General features: G+C 43.9%; 1 pseudogene; it reads right to left on the bottom strand.

The window, feature by feature from the left end:
* Positions 1–8,299: 8,299 nt before the first annotated feature.
* On the bottom strand, positions 8,300–19,217 carry LOC107321945 (uncharacterized; annotated as a pseudogene).
* Between the last annotated feature and the right edge of the window lie 297 nt (positions 19,218–19,514).

Genomic DNA, 19,514 nt, shown 5'->3' with positions numbered 1-19,514 from the left:
CAGCGCCTGAGGGAATTGGCCATGGCGAAAATGTTGTACAGCCCTGATCCAAGCGAACTTGACCCTGAGAGAGTGAGGGCCGATCCTGACATGTGGCAGAAAATCACAAGTACAGCACCAGAGAGAATGGCACAGTCATTGGTAACAGGTTCTAAAGGGTTCGTGGACAGATGGCCCCGAGTTGTTGAGCTGATTATAATGCTTCAAACCACCGATCAGCAGCTCCCTCAACTGCATGCCGCAGTTTCTGCCATCTCACGGCTAGAAAACCGAGTAGATGAAATGTGCAAGAAATTGTTTCCATCAACTAATCGTAATGATGATCCCGTAATAGTATCAGAAACAACTGATGAAGGTCAATCCTCGTACGGGCCTCCAGGTCTAATGAAGGATCTGATCAAAGTATTCCAGTCCTACTCCTCACCTGCATCATCAAAAGTCTCAGCTGTTAAACGCACACGCTTCCCAGCTCGAGCAAAGAACAACAGTACGATTGCACCGCGTGTTTCCATGTGGCGCTACCTACGTGACCGTGGAGAAGACATGAGGAAGTGGCATGATCAGCCCACTTCTGCACTACGAGCACGGGTGAAAGAACTACTAGACATACCAACCACCAGTGGAGTTGCTCCAGTCATCACAGGTAACCAATAGAGGGGCCCTGCCCTCAGTCAGGGGAGGGAAAGGGATAATAGAGTTTATTGGACTGTGTGGATTCGATGGCCTGGCACATCAGAACCACAGGAATATAAGGCGCTGGTGGATACCGGTGCACAGTGCACCCTAATGCCCTCCAGTCATGAAGGGACAGAATCAATCCATATTTCTGGAGTGACTGGGGGCTCTCAAGAATTGACTGTGCTGGAGGCTGAAATAAGCCTCACTGGCAAAGACTGGCAAAAACATCCTATTGTGACTGGCCCAGGGGCTCCATGTATACTGGGTATTGATTACCTCAGAAGGGGGCATTTCAAGGATCCTAAGGGGTATCGATGGGCCTTTGGGATAGCTGCTGTAGATATGGACAACATTAAGCAGCTGTCTGTTTTGCCTGGCCTGTCAGAGGACCCGTCTGTTGTGGGGCTGCTACGAGTAAAAGAGCAGCAGGTACCGATTGCTACAAAGACAGTGCACAGACGGCAGTATCGCACCAACAGGGATTCCTTGCTCCCCATTCATGATTTGATTCGCCAGTTGGAGAATCAGGGAGTGATCAGTAAAACTCACTCACCTTTTAACAGTCCCATATGGCCAGTGCGTAAAGCCAGTGGAGAATGGAGGCTGACAGTAGACTACCGTGGCCTGAATGAGGTCACACCCCCATTGAGCGCTGCTGTGCCGGACATGTTGGAACTCCAGTACGAGCTGGAGTCAAAAGCAGCCAAATGGTATGCCACCATTGACATTGCCAATGCCTTCTTCTCTATTCCTTTGGCTGCAGAATGTAAGCCACAGTTTGCCTTCACCTGGAGGGGCATTCAGTATACTTGGAACCGTTTGCCCCAGGGGTGGAAACACAGCCCAACCATTTGCCATGGGTTGGTCCAAACTGTACTGGAACAAGGTGGTGCTCCTGAACAACTGCAGTACATTGATGACATTGTTGTGTGGGGTGATACAGCAGAAGAGGTTTTCACAAAAGGAGAGCAGATCATCCAAATTCTTCTACAAGCCGGCTTTGCTATTAAGCGAAGCAAAGTAAAAGGACCTGCCCAGGAAATTCAGTTCTTAGGTATAAAGTGGCAGGATGGACGTCGTCACATCCCAGCAGATGTGATCGACAAAATCACTGCCATGTCTCCACCAACTAGCAAGAAAGAGACACAATCTTTCCTGGGTGCAGTAGGCTTTTGGAGGATGCACATTCCAAACTACAGCCTCATTGTAAGCCCCCTTTATCAGGTGACACGGAAGAAGAACGATTTTGCATGGGGCCCTGAGCAGCAGCAGGCTTTTGAACAGATTAAACAAGAGATAGCCCGAGCTGTAGCTCTGGGGCCAGTACGGACTGGACAGGATGTAAAGAACATCCTCTATACTGCTGCTGGAGAAAAAGGCCCCACTTGGAGTTTGTGGCAAAGAGCCTCAGGAGAGACCCGAGGCCGACCCCTGGGATTCTGGAGTCGATCATATAAGGGGTCTGAAGAGTGCTACACTCCAACTGAGAAGGAGATCTTAGCCGCGTATGAGGGGGTTCGGGCTGCTTCCGAAGTAGTCGGGACTGAAACACAGCTCCTTTTGGCACCTCGACTGCCAGTGCTGAACTGGATGTTCAAAGGACAGGTTCCCTCCACTCATCATGCTACCGATGTCACCTGGAGCAAGTGGATTACGCTGATTACACAGCGAGCGCGAATGGGAAACCTCAATCGTCCAGGAATCCTAGAGGTAATCATGGACTGGCCTGAAGATAAAAGGTTTGGAACATCACCAGCAGAAGAGGTAGCACGTGCTAAAGAGGCCCCACCATACAACGAATTACCAGAAAATGAAAAGAAATATGCCCTATTCACAGACGGATCATGTCGCATTGTAGGGAAGCATCGCAAATGGAAAGCTGCTGTGTGGAGCCCCACACGACAGGTTGCAGAGGCCACCGAAGGTAAGGGAGAATCAAGTCAGTTTGCAGAGGTAAAAGCTGTCCAGCTGGCCTTAGATGTTGCTGAACGGGAGAGGTGGCCAATGCTGTATCTTTATACTGACTCATGGATGGTGGCAAATGCCTTATGGGGGTGGTTACAGAGGTGGGAACAAAACAACTGGCAACGGAAGGGTAAATCTGTTTGGGCCGCTGAATTATGGAAGGACATTGCTGCCCGAACAAAGAATATGGTTGTAAAGGTGCGTCATGTGGATGCACATGTGCCCAAAAGTCGGGCTACTGAAGAACATCAAAACAACCATCAGGTAGATAAAGCTGCCGAAATTGAGGTGGCTCAAATTGACTTGGACTGGCAGAATAAGGGTGAATTATTTCTAGCTCGATGGGCTCATGAGACCTCAGGTCATCAAGGAAGAGACGCGACATATAAGTGGGCCAGAGACCGAGGGGTGGACTTAACCATGGACGCTATTGCGCAGATTATTCATGATTGTGAAACATGTGCCATAATTAAACAAGCCAAAAGGATGAAACCTCTCTGGGAGGAAGGGCGGTGGCAAAAGTATAAATATGGGGAGGCGTGGCAGGTTGATTATATCACCTTGCCACGATCTCGCAGTGGTAAGTGTTATGTACTCACCATGGTAGAGGCAACCACTGGGTGGCTTGAAACATACGCAGTACCCCATGCAACTGCTCGAAACACCATATTAGGTCTTGAGAAACAAGTCCTGTGGCGACATGGCACCCCAGAAAGAATTGAATCTGATAATGGGACACATTTTAAAAATTCCCTTATAAATACTTGGGCCAAAGATCATGGCATTGAGTGGATTTATCATATTCCCTACCATGCACCAGCTTCTGGTAAAATTGAACGATATAATGGGTTGTTGAAAACTATGTTGAAAGCAATGGGTGGCGGAACATTTAAGCACTGGGAGAAGAATCTGGCAGAAGCCACTTGGTTGGTGAATACTAGAGGATCTGTCAATCGTGATGGTCCTAGTCAATCTAGCCCCCTACACACTGTAGAAGGAGATAAGGTCCCTGTTGTACATGTAAAGAACATGTTGGGAAAAGCTGTTTGGGTCCTTCCAGCTTCTGGAAAGGGCAAACCTATCCGTGGAACTGTCTTTGCCCAGGGACCTGGGTGCACTTGGTGGGTAATGCAGAAGGATGGGGATGTTCAATGTGTACCACAAGGGAATTTGATGCTGGGGGAGTGCAGTCAATAATTTTATGTATTTATATGTATATACGTTTGCATGTGTAGTGTATTTTAGTTATTATAGTTGTACATTTAGTTATGTTACATGTAATTCTACTATTTAGCTATCATAATTTTACATACGTGTATATATATGTATATATATATTTACCATGATGTAATAATGTAGAATAAGGGGTGGAATGTCATGGTTTTGTAATTTTGCTATCAGTATCAGTATTCCACATCATAACATCATGTAAAGTATGGATACTTCTATTGAATGTGCAGTCCACAGAAGAAGACTACATATCCCAGAGAACAACAGGGTTAATGATAAGTCACGGGACCAGGACGCTGTATAATCTCGTTCCCAGGCTGGAGTGCCCTCCTTCTTCTCTCGAACTTCTCGGAGAGTGGGAAGCGTTCCAGCCGTGTCGCCTAGAGTTCACAGTAGGCCTCTCGGTTTTCGGGGACTCTCTCTCTCTGTTTCGTTCAATTTGTTAGCCTCAATTATATTATATTGTGTTATCTTGTATTTCGGTATCATATTTAGTAAAATAAGTTTTTCCTCCTTAGATTGTCGCTGTTTTATCCCACTCCCTTTTTTCCCCCTCCTTTCCGGGCCCCGGGAGGGGGGCCCACGGGGTGGCTTCCCCTGTCACGGGCATAGGTAAATCTAAGTAACCCGTGACAACTGCTCAGGTAAGGAGTAAAAGGATCAGATGACAACAGTATTCTGAAGCTTTGTGGCTATAGCAGTGTGTGAGCAATCACCTCAGTTTCTGGGAAATCTATTGCATGTCATAACAGCATACAAGACATCTGTGCTGAGAACATCTGTAACTCTAAGTAATGATGGCTGGCTGTGGAAAGTTCACAAAGGCTAGATATGGAACGTTATACTGAAATCAAAGCAGGGACATCTTCGCCCGTACTACAAAGACGTTATTGTAGTTACTTTATTTGATTTGTCAAAAAAAGTTTTGGTTTTGCAGACTCTTATAATAATTACACATAGAAGTGGGCAAATACATGCAATGTACAAAGTAAGAAGAGGGAGAGCTTACATGTTCTGTAGTACTGTTATCTTTCTGCTTTCTTTGGAGTGCTTTAAACACGTGTCTCCATGTTAGAGCTTAAAATGGTCACAGAATCACCGAATAAGATATTTGCATGCATTGTCACAGATTCAGAATACTTCTCTTTTCAAGGTTTTCCCTCCATTTACATACTTAATAGGGTTTGACAGCTTCAGTTTTACTTCCTCTCGCGCAAGGAACAACAAAGCATTTTGAAGAGGCAGTAGTGCGCTTGAGAAAGATCGACTGTAGCAGCCCTTAAGAGAACACAGAAAGTATAGCTTGCTTCTCCATTAGCTTTAACCATACAGTATAAAAGTTAGAGTGAGCACTGTCCAAATAAGATCACATAGGCTGTATGCCAATTCTACCAGAACTGCTTCTATCCTCTGTCAGTAACATTAAAGCATGTCTGTGTTTGCATCCCTGCAGATGCTAACCTGCATGACCAAGGAGGGGATATGAGGAAATGGGACAGAAAACTCACTTCAGTAGTAGGGGGACAGATTTGTGAGTTGCAAGGGAAAACCATCACAAAAGGGAGTTCTTCCTGGAAAATGACCACTCCAGTTTCCAGTGGGTAGTTCTCCAAACAGAGTAGATGGTCTGAGCTTATTTCTGAGTTTGATAACCAGCCTTTTGGTTTGCATTCATGACTGATGAATGAAATTAACAGAACTAGACAGGCTCTGCCTCCGATCAGGTGGAGGAAAGGGACAGTTGGGCTTATTGGGCTGTGTGAATTCAGTGGAGGCTGAATTGAGCCTGACTGACAATGAGTAGCAAAAGCACCCCATTGTGACCAGTCCAGAGGCTCTGAGCATCCTTGGTATAGATTACCTCAGGAGAGGGTACTTCAAGGACTAAAAGAGTACCAATAGGTTTTTGGTATAGCTGCCTTGGAGATGGAGAACATTAGGCAACTGTCTACTTAGCCCAGTCTCTCAAAGGACCTTTCTGTTGGGGGACTGCTAAGAGCAAAAGAACAGCAGGTGCCGATCAGTACCACACAGATGCACCAGTGGTAATGTTGTACCATTTGAGATTCCCTGATTCCCATCCATCAGCTGATCTGTCAAACTCAAAATTGCAAATGCTATGTGCTTACAATGGAGAAAGGAACTATTGGGTGGCTGGAAACATGTCCTATACCACATGCCACTGCCCATAATACTACCCTGGGCCTTGACAAGCAAGTCTTGTGGTGACATGGCACTCATCACCACACTCCAGGCAGTGCTGGATATGTCACCACCTATCAGAGCAACAAAGCAATGCTTCATTATGAGAGTACAACACTCAAAAGGATTCAACAGGGATGCGTACTTCTGTAAGCATCCCAACATATCACCAGGGTGTCCCTCTGTAACAGGTAATAACAGTAGCATGGCTTTCAGACCCCTCTACCTCCAACCTCCCTTCATTTCCCACCCAGCCCATCTGTACCCCTGGTCAGGTACCCTTATATAGGGGAGAGAGGCCCTGCCCCCTATTTTGACCAAGCCAATCATAAAGTAGCCTAGAACATTCTAGAACCAAAGGCCTACTGCTACCTGGCTGGGCACCTGGTTTCACAGTTACTGGTGGTGCCCAGGCAGCACAGGGCAAGGTACACAGACAAGTGATTAGAGGGGAAATATTGCTTTATTTCTGCACAGGACTTAAGGTGAGTTATCTCCACAAATCAAGCAGATCTGAGTTATCTCCACTATTTATAACCCAGCAGTTCTCAATATACTATTGACTACATAGGGCACACCTATCCATTACATATTCAGAAGATTACTGTGGTTAAAAGGTTAAGCAAACAAATCTGAATCCTCTGTGCTTTTGCAGGAGTCGGTGGTTGTCTGGGGAGGTGTCCTCCTCACGCTGTCCATGTGAGGACACTGGTTTTCTAGGGACATTTGGTCTCCACTTAGTTTCCAGTGACTGGTTACTGTCTGGGATTTCAGCCCACATTTTGAGGATGTTGCGGTTATTATAGAAGCCTGGTGGTTAGAAATGACATTTATCAGAGATAAGCAATACATCTGGAAGCTGTAGCAAGTATCTCAACTAGACAAAATAGGGTATCTTCAAGGATATTATTCCAGTTATCTTGTGGAGAACTACATCTGCATAGGAGACCATTTAAAGGCACATAAAACCAGTGTTTAAGAAGGAAGGGTAGTGACACAAAGAAGCTGGGAAATTTCAGCTCTCAGGTCTACAGCCCCAATTGCCACTCCTTCCCTCACCAGCACCGCATGCCCACATCTGCTGTAGCTTAACAGCAGATACCTGCATCTGTTTCTTTGCAACACAAAGCCATCTAGCTCATATAGCAGGTGGCACAGCCCCTGTAGTCCACACTGCAAACTGAAGCCTTGCTGAAAAAGCAGTCAGGTGTTTGCCAGTGTGACTGAGCTTTTTCCCTGCAGGCAGGAGGAAACTCCAAGTGCACTGCCCATTTGGAATGAGCTCTTCATTCATCCATCCTCTGGCTCAAAACTTTAGTAGCATTTTAGCTCTCTCGCTCTGGTTTCAGACACTTTGTCATCATCAGATCATCATATTTTTTCCCAAAAAAGATGTCAGACTGGGCATCTCCAGAAATGTCATTCGTTGTCACCAAATTATGATGCTTCTCAGTGAGTCTAAGGCACTATTCAGTGGATTCTGGCAAGTAAGCAGCTTTTTCATCTCTCCTTACAAGCACCCATTAGGAATTTAATTTTACACCATGAATACTCACAAGCTCACACTGTGGACTGAAGAGTTTTGCCTTCGCACCAGGTGTTTGCTGTGGTAAGTTTGAATGTGGGCTAGCAGGTGATTCCCTTCAAAAAAATATCTAACCTCTCCTTTCTGAACACAGTACGAAGGGTAAGGGTTTTAAAGACAGGCTGTTATCCCAATTGCAGTTCCTCAGCAAAAACTGCTGCATCATCTGTGGTAGAGTATGCTTCCCATGTATAGTGCAAACTGACTCTACCTTGGTGGTATATTCTTCTAACTAAACACCAGTATCAAAATCATGCCTAAACTGCAGCTTTCTTAATGGTATGCATTATCTGAAGGATTAGGCAAGTTGCTCACGTCCATCAAGCTTTTAAGGTGTTCACTCTCTTCCCCAACCATCCACACAGGTGCATGGACTACATAAGACAGGCACAGAGAAGACAGCTCTTAGCATAAGTAAAGATGCAGTGACTGAACTCCTAGTTAATTAACACATCTGTTTTCCAGGGGATTCCGAATGGGTCCTCCTGAATGACCTTCAGAAACACAAAGGGTAAAGAAAGGCATCACCCCTGGAAAACAAACAAATCTCCTGAGAGATTTCTCTTCAGACTTTCAGCCAATTCTTCAAAGCAAGCAAGAAAAAATAGGTTTCCCTGAACAACAGCAGAATTACAAGGTGAGCTCAAAGCCAGATGAGAGAGAAGGAAAGAATCCAAATCTCTGCCCAATGCTGCCAACACGGTTTTTGGTAAATCTAATAACTTGAATGTCCAGACTTGTTCTATGTGTGTCCCCTTCTGAATGATACTGAATGGAATCAAGTCCTCCACTGCATTTCCAGGACACTTTGCATCTTGGAGTCACATGGTGTAATAGCATGGCCTTCATCTGTCAAGTTGTCATACCCAAGGAGACAGCAATCATCAAACTCTGCAGCACAGTCAAACTGTAGGGGTGTGGGATAATCAAAATGTGGTGGAACACAGTCCTCATGTCCTGAAGGACTGTAGGGCTCAAATTCTGGATAAATGTTCTTCTCAAAGCTGGGAACACCACACAGTTCATTAACTGAAGGAGGAGGCTTTACAGCTTTCCTACCTCTGAGCTCTGCCACCTGGAAGGAAACATCAGTTGAGTAGAAATCTTAATGCCAACAACGCCGCAACATAGGTAAAGGAGCACATTGCCTGTGCACAGCGAGCTCTGCTCACAGCTCCCCAAGTTCAGGCCTTTCTTCTGTGTCCTGAGGAGGGATGTGGGTGGACCTGCAATGGACATGAGGGCACCCACAAGCACTGCCCATCTGTGTTGGGGCACAAAGACACTGCTGCCATCCTCAGTGTCTGTTCCCTTCAAACTCAGGCTCAGTTTGTGCCTCTGCTTTTCAATGGCATGGTCCTTGCCTCCAGATTTTCTTACACCTGGCGATGATACACAGGGACCTGGAAAAACCCATTCACACCTGAGGCAGAAAATGGAACTTCCACTGTCTTATCTTCTCCTTTATACTGTGTTGGTGGGAGAAGAGCTTCTGGTAGCTTCACATCTACCAGTACTGCTGAGCAAAGACACCCAAGCATTTTGGATAGGGCTGGCCACAGCTCTGCACACCAGTAACTTGGGCCTAGTTTTCAATTCCACTGGCAGAGCAGCCCCTGACCACAGCATTGGGGAGAGCTGCCCAAACACTCCCCCAAGCCCAGGCTAACTGCTTTGCATGGGCAGCAGTGCTTCCCTTGCCCCAGCCTGAGTGTTGCTTCCAATCCACTGTACAAGTTAATGGGAAATTCTGCTAACGCTTTTCTTCTTTGCTGCTTGAATATAGTATTGCTTTTGGTTAGTTTCCTTGTGTTTGCTTCTGATTACCTTGAAATGTGGAGACAAGACATATCAATGTCAGCTGTTGCTGGGTTAGTCTCTTGGCTGTTGTTCAGCAAATTTTCATTATTTTGCTCAGCAGTTTGTACCATGCAGTCCTTGCACGCAAAGGTTCTTATCGTTTTCTGAAAGGAGAAGAAACAGTTGGTTGAAAACAGAGTGGAGATAACAACAGATGAGTTCAGATGTCAGCCCCTGGCCTGGCTTCTGAAAGCCATGCATTAGGTAGTCTTACTTCTTCAGCTACTTCTGAGGCAGCAGTGGACGTTTTTATAGCAGAATAAAGGAAAAACACTAACTTGTGGATCAGAGTTCATGCAAAGGAAGTGGCTTAGGAAACACTCCCAAATAGTTACAGCATTTTCACCTGAATATCCTTACAATTCCCCCTGCAAAGTGTTCTCTTAGTAGTTCAACATGTTCTCAGGCACTGGCTATTGAATTCACTACTGCCAGAGAAGTCATCGGTCAAGGGACTCACGTATGATCAGGGACCAGAATCTGCCCTGTGGAACAATATGTCACCAGAAGCCATTCTGGGGATCTGGGTTAAGTAGGAAATAGCTTGTTCAGAGCAGATAGTAAATAAAATGTCTGTGCTTTCTAGGTGAAGCCAAATTTCTAGAATTGTTTCATATTTGTGAGATAAACTATAAGAAAAATAATTAAGTTGAAACCTTGGTCTCAGCTGTGCCTCTCAAAGAGAACATCCAAGTTTCACTTCCCTGTACCCACTACCTCCACCACTTACTACAGCTACAAAACTAAGCAGAAAAGAAGCCCAAGAATCATATCTGTCCGCAATACTCAGTATGATTAAGTCAATCATACCTTGCACTCTCAGCTCGCTGTTTGTAACCAATAAAAAACCACACAGTGACATATACTGAAGGAGGACGTCTCCTTCCAGTCATGCTCAAGATCATCATCTGTTAGTCTCAAGCTTGCAAGCTGCAAGTTTGTTCCTCCTATCCAGATTTAAGCCAATACAAGTAAAAAAGCAGATAAATATACTTGAAATATTTGCAGGGAGCAGTGAAAAGAATCCTACTCTTCATTTAGCTCAATTGCCTACAGCTTATCACTTACTAGAGAAAAGTAATGCCCAGGAGGACATAAAAGCTACTCACTGATCTTATATTTCTACAGTCTCTTCATGCACCCTCTTCAATCTCAAGTACACACTCCTATTTTCCAAGAGCCTCCCTTTCCTCTGTTTACTGTTTAAGCCTTCCAAATATCTACTCCTTCCTACCAGAAGAGACAAACTGTCTTTTGCCTTCACTATCTGTGTGCTGAACAAACTTTGCAAAACACCCACAGGCAATAACAGCATCTTGTCAGAAGGTCACTATCTTTCATCAGTAGCATCTTGATAGAGAGCCACCATCTTTCATCCTCCACACTGTGCAAACCCACTTTCTCCTATCATCATGTGTTGAAAAAGGTAGATGTGGCACTGAGGGACATGTTTTATGGGCACATTGGTGATGATGGTTGGACTGGGTGTTCTTAGAGGTCTTTTCCAATCATAACTGCTCTATGACTGCTGCAGGGAAAGGAGATCCTCAGTTCCATCTTGCTTCCATTTGAAGGTAAGCTATTCAGAACTAACAAACCAAAAGATCTTCAATTTAGATTAAAGCCTCACACAGGCCTCCAAGCAAATGGGGAAGCACTCAGCTTCATCCATACCATACAAAATTGTCATGGACTTAGGAAGGTTAAATTGTTTTCAGCCCAATTGTTACCTGACAGCAACATGAAGTTGCAGTATGGCTGGCCTTGACTGAATTCATAGTAAAAACTGAAGTCAGATATATCCTGAAATCCAAAGACCTAGATCTACACATAAACTGCTATTTAAACAAGCTACTTAAGTGTTGAAAAGTGTTTCTTACCTGTCCTGTGTCCACACTTCTGAAAATGCTGTATCAACTGAGATATGTGCAAGGTGTAGTAATAAGAACAGCTTGTAAGCATTATTCATACAGTAGGCATTTATTGTTGCAATATGCCTCAGTTAAACTTGCAGGTCTCCGTGTATCACTCTGTTTTGGTTTCTACATCATAGTCCAAAAGGAACATCAGTGATGGCTCAGAGCCTGAAAAAACACAAAAACAAAGCAGCTCCACTTTGACCAAAGCACTGTAGGCTTTGTAAAGCACAGTGACTAGAAGTACACACATCTGGAGTCAGAAACAGTAGTCCAAGTATCACCTTCAGGCAACAAAACCCTTGTAAGCACCACTGCTGCACAACCTCTGGTTCCAGGGAAGTGCATGCAGGCTCCTGTCATTTCATATGGGACCTAACATGTCACTGCCCAGGTCTACATTGGCCTATGAAGACAAGATGGTGTTAAATGAAGGGAAAGCAGCAAGCAAGAAAAGTCTTTTTCTTTCTTCTTATTTTTTTTCCACTAATCGTTTCCACCTCAAATGAACCCCACTCAGCTTGGTCAGTAGAAAGGCTAATTTTAACCAAACTAAAAAAAAAAGGTTACACTGATGTAAAACTGGTTGAACTCAAGCTGAAATACAGAACAAAACCACAATCATAGGCAGCATCTAATTAAAAGCTACCCACTTTCCCCACTGCAGGAACCGCTGCAGATGTACAAGTGAATAATTTCTCATTTTGGAGATGGTCATAAACTCAAATTTACAAGAAAGTCCCTCTGACATATCCAAACCAGCAAGCACTTAAAGATACAGATAAAGAATTTACTGCCTCCCAGTCACAGATGACAATATTTCCAGCATGCACTGGAGTAACACAAAGTATAAATGACACTTTCGGCCACCCTCGGTCTTCAGCTGAAGTAGTGAAGCTGGCAAAAGAATGCCCAGCTTTATTCAGGAAGGTTTACATCAGGTAGTCTCTGTTTCATTCATCTGTTAACTATATGATTACACATCTGGCACAAGACAAATAAATCAAGGGTAGCCACTTCGTATTTTGCATCTCCATTACAGTCTCAGCTCCTTATTGCAGGTCACATGGACCTGCAATAAAGAAAGGTTAGTAGTAAAATACCAGGACATTGTAGTGGCACAGAGCTTTGGGTTGGCTGCAAAACATGCTTGGGAGGCTACACACTACATAGTTCACACTGAGCTCTACCTCTGCATAGGTAAAAGGTACCAGGAAAGCAAAGTCTTTCCCTATGAATAAATTGTTACATGTGAGCATGAAATTGTATTCTGAAATGTAGTCAAACATTAGGTAAACCACAGGAACATCAACCTTGCTTGAATCCTGTCCCAGTTTGGAGTTTTACTTGGATTTCCTATATTTCAATTTTACTCCATACATGCTGGCAAGGAAACCATAAGCAAGGCTTGTCTCAGGGGGAAAGGAATCAGTCATGCCTCCTCATTTTGTTGAAATTAGAAGCCTTTGAACACAGACTCTGGAAAAAGAAACCTGCTAGAGCAGCATGCACCATCTAAATGGTGTTTTCCATAGAAGTGCATCTCCTTGCTCTGCTGCTCCCAGACAAGCCACACATTTAGTCTTGAATCATACAAACCACACAGCCACACTCAGAGAATAGAAGTTATCTGCTTGGTACTTGCATGCCAACAGAGCTTACTCTTAAGAGAAAGGCAGATAATGAATAGAGTCCCTGAACGGTTCCCTAAGAATCATAAGAAGGTCCATTTCCTTGTTGTGCTGAGGAAGCAGTTTACTTGGATTTGATTTAAGACAGTGGAATTCTACTGGGAGGTAACAAGACACAACAAGAGTGTATTATGAATCAGCATCTGTCATACGTATTAACACCTAGGGACACATCTACAAGATTGTCTTCAACACTGACAAAACTCAAAAGACTAAGTTTGAACAGTTTTCTTGCAGAACCGCATCTTGTCATTTCCATCAGGAGCTATATGGAAACAATAAATCCTGTGTCTTTTGTCATAAGTTGAATTCAGCATGTCCGAGTTATAAAATCACTATGGTCTCAATGTCTGAATGAAAATAACTCCCATGTTAATAATAATTTCTTGCTTCTAATAATGACAATTGCTCCTGTGCAATTCTGAGATTGTTTTGCCCCAACAAGCAAAGATTACTTAACTTGTTAAGAGTACTTAACTCTTTCATCCCAAAACTCTCAAATCAGTCAACGTAAAACTAAAGCCAATAGAAAAAATAGAAAAAAAAATGGTCTCATGAGATTAATACATGAACTCAAGAACAAACAGGCAGAAGATGCCAGCCATGAACACATATCCTATTTATCATAATGTAACCACTCAGAGGGTGGTGACGTACTGGAACAGGTTGCCCAAGGAGGTTGTGGATGCCCCATCCCTGCAGGCATTCAAGGCCAGGCTGGATGTGGCTCTGGGCATCCTGGTCTTGTGGTTGGCGACCCTGCACATAGCAGGGGGGTTGAAACTGGATGATCACTGTGGTCCTTTTCAATGTAAGCATCCCTGTGCATTGAGAGAGCAAGGTTAAATGAGAATTTACACTCACAACGCCATATGCAAAAATATCCTTTTGTAGGGACAAAACCAGAAGCTGATGCATATCATAGCTTTGTACTGTCTTGCATCCTCTTTCCCAACAGTGCACAGCCTCAGTGTTCCATTAGGAAAGATGTGAATCCACTGGCCATGCCTATTGTTGCCCTATGTCCTGCATTATAAGGGCACATTTCCCTTGTACCAACTGATCCCAAAAGGCTGCCCCAACTGGGGATAGCCATGATCAAAAATAACAGTCACACACACAACTGTTTATTGTCACATTACCATGAGCTGAAAATACAACACACAAAACAAGGTCATTGCAAGCAATTTTCTTTCAGCCCATCCCTCGAATATTGTCCTCATCCTGCAATTAGTAAGCTCAGCAGCATAAGCCTCCAGGAATGCACCCACATCGTTTTAAATCCCATTTTAATGTAGAAGCACACTGCTGCTACGGACTTAGGAATTAAGCAAACAAATTTTCTTACCTTCAGTGCACACAATGCAGTGTGGAAGGTGAAAAAAGATAACAATCCAAATAGGATCCTTCCTTTACTATGATGCCCATTTCATGGGCTTATTGACCAAGAAATCACTAAGCCCCACTTACCTAGGTCTTATCAGTGAATGTTGTGTCTCGAGGTAGGTGAGCAGAAATACTTAAAGGATGCTTTCACACTAACTGCTAACTCTACATAAAATTCTCAGGCACACAAAATAGCTTTTCTTAATTTGTAAGACATACTTTGTGGCTTCAACCACTGCATCAAAGGTGTAGCAGCTATGAACTTGTGGGTGAGCATCCCTTTTTTCATCATGACACGACTGTTAGTGCTGAAGTTAGCACCATCAGATGGCTTTTCATAGGAAAAAATAAATCAATCAGAAATACATTTTCTCTTGCTACTGCATGCAGAACTTGAGAGTAAAGCATGACCTGAAGGTCAACAAACGAAGACTGGCTGGTGATGGACTTGTGCATCTGCACAACTGCTCCTCTGGTCTTCTGCAAAAATACTGTGGTGCTAGAGGTGCACAGGGAGCTGGGAGGGGACACAGCAAGGGCAGCTGATCCAATTGACAAAGGGATGTCCCATCCCATGCCATACAGCATCATGCTCAGCAATAAGAGCTGGGGGTCTTGGCTGCGTGTCTGCCGCTGACTCCGGGACCGAGCTGGGCATCAGTGCTGAGTGATTCTGTTATGCATCACTTGTTTTGAGTATTCTTTTTTTCTTTTCCTCTTCCCTTTTCTTTCACGTCAAACTATCTCAACCCACAAGTTTTACTTCTTTCCCCCAATTCCCACTGGGTGCAAAGTGAGCAAGCAGCTGTGTGGTGCTTAGCTGCCAGCCAGGTTAAACCACAACAAGTGCATAGTTTTATAACCAGAAGCGTGAAAGTGTCTACCATAAAGAGTTATATCACAGTCATCTGCCATAGTGAAAGTTCCCCAAAGTAAACTGTTCATGTGAAATAGCGCAGCACCAAAATATTGCCACACAACCCATTCAGCTTCTAGCTTTTCAAAGCATACATGACACCAATAAAACAACCCATGGGAGATAACGCAAAGTGCTTCTTGATAGGCCAAAGGAACACAAGCGAGACCAAACTCCTGCAAGGCTCAAGAGAGGTCTGTGGTTCTAATGTATCTGTCACCTCAGCAATCAGCTCAAAAAATGCATTTATATCTGAGGTTCAAAAAGTCTGATTTCTCATCCCATAACTTTGGGTGAATTTGCCACTCACAGCACCGAGACTGCAATCTGTGCCATAAACTGTCAATTGAACTTATCTTCATTGTCTCTTCATTGCCCCAAAAATATTTGTCTTCACTTCTACAAGAAAGAAGCAAAACCACCATTAGGGCAGAGCTGAGACCCAGGAGGAACAATTAAATGGAGAGGATATGTAGTGAAGAAAGCAAGTCACCTCTCTCTGCTTATCAAGCAATACCTCATGTCCAAGTACAGAGACAAAGAAGTGCACATATCCAAGAGCCATAAGATGAAATGTATGTCAGCTAACCTGCACCGACAACCCAAAATAACTGCTTACATGGTGCGCTCATATAGAAAATGAGAAACAAATGCAACTGCCCTAAAGACCACAGCATGACTAAAAAAAGATTGCTGCTCTGCAGGTAATCAACAGGACAAGCAGCTCTGGCGTGTAAACTTGATCAGAGTCTCTGTAACTTTCATTGCTGCCTTCACTGGATGTGTCTGATCATGAAATATATCTTTGTGGGTGATCTTTACTGCCTTGTTTCAATAAGTACACACAGTGTGGACACTACAGTGTTCTGAAGACTAAGAATTTATGATGGTGCATTCAAAAGAAAAGGATAAAACCCACAAACTGGCTTCTTTCAACAGGAAAATATTCAAACCAACAACAAGAAGTAAACACAGAAAACCATCAGATACAAGAAGTCTAAACAGTACTGCACCAAGGAGATCATATAAATGAACAAGGTGATCTAATAAATCCAGAGAAGTAGCAAGAGTCTGTCAGTACCATATAAAGCTAACATCTTTTGACTACAAAAGACCTCTGGGGCAGAGTAGCCACACCAACAGTTACCCTCTTCAACCATGATGAAGATGAACTGTGCTGCTTCAGTAGCATCCTCCCCAATTTGGGTATGGTAATCTACACCCAGGTCAGCTTAATGAGCTCCACAAGCCATGTAGGCCCGAAAGGCACCCATTCACCCTACTGCACATTTACTGGTAATTGCAAACCTCCTCTTCCTTCCTTCCCGACACACTAAACTGTGACGTCCCTTGTTAGATGAAAGGGCAACACTTCAGTCAGGCAGTCAGTAATTGGCTGAATCTTTACACAACCCAAAAAAGCAGCGGGGCTTAATGAATTCATTCACCAGGTTCAAAGTGGAAAGGTGTTGACTTGCATCCTTAGTCACATTGACCCTGTAAACTTCAGCATGCACATCATAATTCTCACACTAAGATGAAGTGTGCATACACAAGCATATGTGCATGTATCCACGTGCAGCCCTACTTCAGTTTTGGTTGTGAGCTCCCTCTGGCTTGGTTGGCCCTCAGGCAATCACTGTAATTAGAAAAGGCATCCAGGAAACCAGCTGAGTGACTCCAGCCTGCCTCTAACAGCCTTATATACAGCCTTCCCCAAGCACTAGATGCCAGGTTTCTCATCACCACCTGAACTGCTGATAGTCTCCTTTGTGAATCACTGCGTCTCAGCACCCACAGGCCACTGAAGCCCAAGTTATTTGCATATCATTACCTTCGGGCAGATAAGGCACATGTATGCAATTGCAGGTACACAGATTCACTTGTACCCTGTCAAGCAGTCGGTTCCAATTGAAATTAAGCTGCCTTGGGACCTGGGGCTGCTATCTTTAACTCTGCAGGACACAATTACCCTGATGAGGGCTACAGAATGCACATTTAAACAAATAGCCTTGTTAATATCGTTCAATTTCTGGATCAGCCATCACTGACACTGAAGTTATTCAACAAGAGGCCGCCTGAAGGAAGAAACAGGGAAAGGCTGCCCCCTCCAGTACACAGATATGTTATTCTCCAGATATTTGAAAGCAAAATTCTCAGCACACCTTGGAACATTTATATAGCTGGAAAAACAATAAAATTAGCAAAGCAAGGTGACAGCTGTACAAACAATTTGCAGCTTTGCCCTGCTTAAATACAAGCCTAAGTGATAAGCTGCTGCACTGGCGGTTCCCCTTCAATTCTCTCACTGCTGTACAAGATGTTTTACTTGATGCATCCCAGCTGCCTTCCCAATGCTTCTGAGTGCCCGACTGCCCTCCCAGCACAGGAGTACATCAGCAGTACAACATGACCTCCTTAAAAACTGCTGGGAAATGAGTGGATATCTGTACCTGCCACTTCCGCTCATCTCACTTCAGCTGCTCAATGTGGGGTTTTTTGGAAGGTTTTCTACATACTTAACCTATGCCCCAACACACCCCCTGCATCTGTTGTTTTTTTCCTTGGATAACAAGTCCTGCGTAACAGTTCCTTGAAAATGTTCAGTTATTCTTAGATATCGGAGGATGGAGAGACATAAACTACTCCTCACACTTTAGTTGCAGGCATTAAGGGAAAGCCAAAAACAAAAGAGCACAGAACTTGCCACATCCATGAGATGGATTAAAATGATTAGATGAACCCTTGGAAAGCAGTTTGCTACCACCAACAAACATTGCCTGCTATCACCTCATGAAAGAGAATGTCCCATTCCTGTGGAACAGGGAAATAGGCTGCAAAGCGATGTGAAATCCTTGTATCATTAAGGTTGGAAAAGACCACTAAAATCACCCAGCCCAACCACCAGCCCACCCCCACCACGCCCACTCACCATGTCCCTCAGTGCCACATCCACATGGCTCTTGAACACCTCTAGGAATGATGAGTCTATCAAACGATCTCAGCTGCTTAATTTGCAGACTATGTAAACTGAGTATCTCCTGCAGATGGCATACGTAGAATCTCATGTCTATTGAGAGACTCCTCGATGTAGTTTCCCAACCTGTTTTCACTGGGATTTTTTTGTTTGGGTGATGTGGGGTTTTTTTGTTGAGCTTTGCTGCTATTGTGCAGAGCAAAGGTGAACATTTGAGTGATTAATATATTACTCTGCTCTTTCAAGTGAAAATGGTCGATCAATACCTAAGTTTAAGAAACAATCTTCAGTGGGCAGCCGCAATCACTCAAACGTCTTTAAAGCTTCCTCCCTTTTATTCAGATGGCAGCTGAGCTAAAGGTAAAGTAATTACCATTAAGACTGTTGGGTAGATAGGACATTCATTCAGGCACCACAACACCAAGAGAATGGTAAAGCTGAGAGGCTAAAACTAACAGCAAAGTGGAAACTTAATTACTCCCCTGTGCAGCGTTTCTCCTTATTGACTGTAAACCTCATCAGATTTTCATTGCTTTGCTCCAACAAACTCTTCATTAGACACACACCTTTGGTCACCGCAGCTGCTTAGGTTGTTTTAAAGACAAACAAACAAACAAATATGTTTAACCCTAAATGCATGGAACCTTTAAAAACCGGTATATCAGCTTTGTCAACACAACAGCAACAAAAGGGTGCTTCCACATCATCAGCCAAATGAAGCTTTACCAAACAGTAAAGCTGCTCTGCTGATACCACTTATATGGTATTTGTTGGCCACACCACCAGTCACGTCTAGATAGTAGGCAATCATGGTAGTTAGATGGGATTTGTCATGGTAGATTGAAACCAAGGGTTTCCAATCACCTTCTTCTCAGCATTGTATTTGGAAATGAATTCCATGGTTGCCTTCACTGATGCTGGACAGCAGTCTGATGCCTGAGCCTAGTGTTCCCTCATATCGGTATTTAAGCCACAGCCAGTACTATAGTTTCATGCACAGGATACTTTCCTCTTTCTTTCTTCTCTATACATTTGTACTCTGACTGTAAACATATTGATCTTCTGCCTTCCACATTTCTAAGCAGACGTGCTGCGCTGCAAACATGAC

Source organism: Coturnix japonica, chromosome 1, assembly GCF_054131305.1.
Source record: "Coturnix japonica strain WE chromosome 1, WE-NBRP24, whole genome shotgun sequence".
Taxonomy (NCBI): Eukaryota; Metazoa; Chordata; class Aves; order Galliformes; family Phasianidae; genus Coturnix; species Coturnix japonica.
Note: the sequence above shows the minus strand (reverse complement) of the source record. Positions and strands in the feature narration are given on the sequence as shown.